At 43.5% G+C, this 2,555-nt stretch overlaps 1 pseudogene; it reads left to right on the plus strand.

The window, feature by feature from the left end:
- The first annotated feature begins 2,008 nt into the window (after positions 1-2,008).
- On the plus strand, positions 2,009-2,211 carry LOC139251649 (U2 spliceosomal RNA; annotated as a pseudogene).
- The last annotated feature ends 344 nt before the right edge of the window (positions 2,212-2,555 follow it).

The raw sequence follows: 2,555 nt of genomic DNA on the forward strand, positions 1-2,555 counted from the left end.
ATTGCAAAGAAGAACAGGGAAGTTATCCCCGGTGTCCTGGCCAATATTTATCCCTCAATCAATATAACAAAAACAGAATATCTGGTCATTACCACATTGCTGTTTGTGGGAGCTTGCTGTGTTCCAAACTGGCTGTCACATTTCCTACCTTACAACAGTGACTACATTCCAAAAGTACTTCATTGGCTGTAAAGTGCTTTGGGACATCCAGTGCTCATGAAAGGTGCTATATAAATCCAAGTCTTTCTTTTCTTTATACAGGGGATGGGCTGCTTATACCTGCTGCAGCAATAGAAGGAGCATGGGGAGTTTCGCTGCCGGGATTAAAGGGAGGATGGAAAAGATGGTGGAGATGTTGATCCATGAAGATGAGGCAAGCTCTGGGAGAGGGAAATAACCCAGCTCAGCGGACTGCCTGGGAAGTGCCAGCAACATATGTCATGCTGGGTAAAGTGCAGGACATGTCGGTGTCACAGGAAAGGCCATGAGCCTGGTCAGGTGAGACAAGAATTCAGTTGAGGATAAGTGACAGATGGGTAGAAAATTGGGGCTATGTTGTAGTGAACTAGGGAGGCAGAAGTGGGAGTATAAATTGTGGAGAACAGGAACAACAAAATATTGTATAGTATTTCAGTTATGATGGAACATGTCTCAAAGCACTTTACATTAAGGAGAAAAAACACAGTGGATGCTAAACAGGAAGAAAAGGGGAAAACGGAAATGGTTGGGTGAGGAGGGCTGAAGGCAGGGTTAAATGTTTTTGAAAAAAGGATTTTGAGGACATTTTTTAAAGCAAGAAAGAAGGTGGCAAGGAATATGTAACTAGGCAGGGAGTTCCAGTGGAGAAGAGCAGAATAGAACAAAATAAAGATTTGCATTTATGTAGTGCCTTTCATGACATGAGGACATGAAGTACTTTTGAAGCATAGTCACTGTTATAATGTAGGAAGTGTGGCAGCCAAATTGCATACAGCAAGGTTCCAGAAATAGCAATGTGATAATAACTAAATAATCTGCTTAGGTGAAGATGGTTGAGGGATAAATATTGGCCAGGACATGGATGAGAACTCCCCAGCTCTTTTTCAAAATAGTGCCATGGGATGTTTTGCGTCCAACTGAGTGGGCAGACAGGGCCTCAATTTAACATTTCATCTGAAAGGTGACATCTCTGACAGAGGTAGCAGAACTCCCTCAGTACTGCACTGAAGTGGCAACCTATATTATGCTCTCAAGTCTCTGGAGTGGGACCTGAATCCTAAACCTTCTGACTCAAAGGCAAGACTGCCACCAAATGAGCCATGGCTGGCACCTAACAAACTAATAAGCAGCTACCAATAGTGGAGCAGGGACAGTGGGGGACAAGAAGCACATTGGAAGAGCAGAGGTAGTGGGAGCTGAAGTAGGGGAGCATAATGGGGCAAAGAAGAGCAGGCAGAGAGATAGAGGAGCTTGGTTCTGGAACAACAGCAAATACATGAACAAGTATACAAGGATCTGCAGTAGGGATATTCAACCAGGAAACAAAATCATAAAGCTTAGTTAATTGAAACTATTAGACAATAACATGCAAGTGAAGGAAAAGGCATCACTGAAATTCCTGCGTACAGGATGCTGCCAGGTTGGGCTCATACAAGCTTCACAGAGGTGATTCATAATTAAGATATCTGATTAAAACAATCCTATTGCAGTGTCCTAAAGTCAATGCATTCAACTGCTTTAGAGTTACAGATATCGAATGGATGGTTTCACTGAGCATCCAGAGAGCCTAATGTCACTTCTCTTTTTCCTTCTCCCATAGCCTTCTGGTTTCATTTTATGATCCATTTAATATTTGTTTTCCATTTGTTTTCTTTCTTCCTGCCTGCTGTACTTTTCTTTGTTTTCATTATTGTTTCGACCAATTAACCATTGCCACATGACAAAGCTGCAGAGGTAGGATGAGTGCCACTGAGAGCTGGAGGGGATAATTTACTAATCAAAACTCATCTGGCACAGTTACTAGGAGACAGTCGCTTCTCGGCCTTTTGGCTAAGATCATGCGTAACTGACCTGACAGGGGAGTAACCACCATAACCCCAAGGTGGTTCTCCCTGGATCAGGAAGGTATATGCTTGCTTTTTTGGAAATAGGAGGTGGGTGGGGAGGCTTGACCCATCCACCTCCATGGCACGAACCTGGTATTGCAGTACTTCCAGGAACGGTGCAGTGGCTCTAGGCCTTTTGGCTAAGAGCATTGGCGCAGAGTGATCCTTGAATGGGCCCAAGGTGACCTCTGGCGTTTGTGATTTGACAAAGAATTGGAACGATTGGCTACGAATTTAAAAAAAAGACAGTTCAGGAGTAACAAAGAAAATTCCTCCTCCTTCACTGTGCTGTATGTCCTAATCCCACTGTGGTGGGACGTGCCAGCCACACATCAAGCAGTGTGTTGAACCACCATTAATACCCACTTAAAGTTGGTCAAGATAACATAACAAAATTTGTCAGGAGATCAGTCCCAAAATTGGGGTGGTCTCCCAGGCCAAAGGTCGATGTACCAAAAAATGAAAGCAAAA

The sequence above is a fragment of the Pristiophorus japonicus genome, chromosome 2, assembly GCF_044704955.1.
Source record: "Pristiophorus japonicus isolate sPriJap1 chromosome 2, sPriJap1.hap1, whole genome shotgun sequence".
NCBI classification, from domain to species: domain Eukaryota; kingdom Metazoa; phylum Chordata; class Chondrichthyes; family Pristiophoridae; genus Pristiophorus; species Pristiophorus japonicus.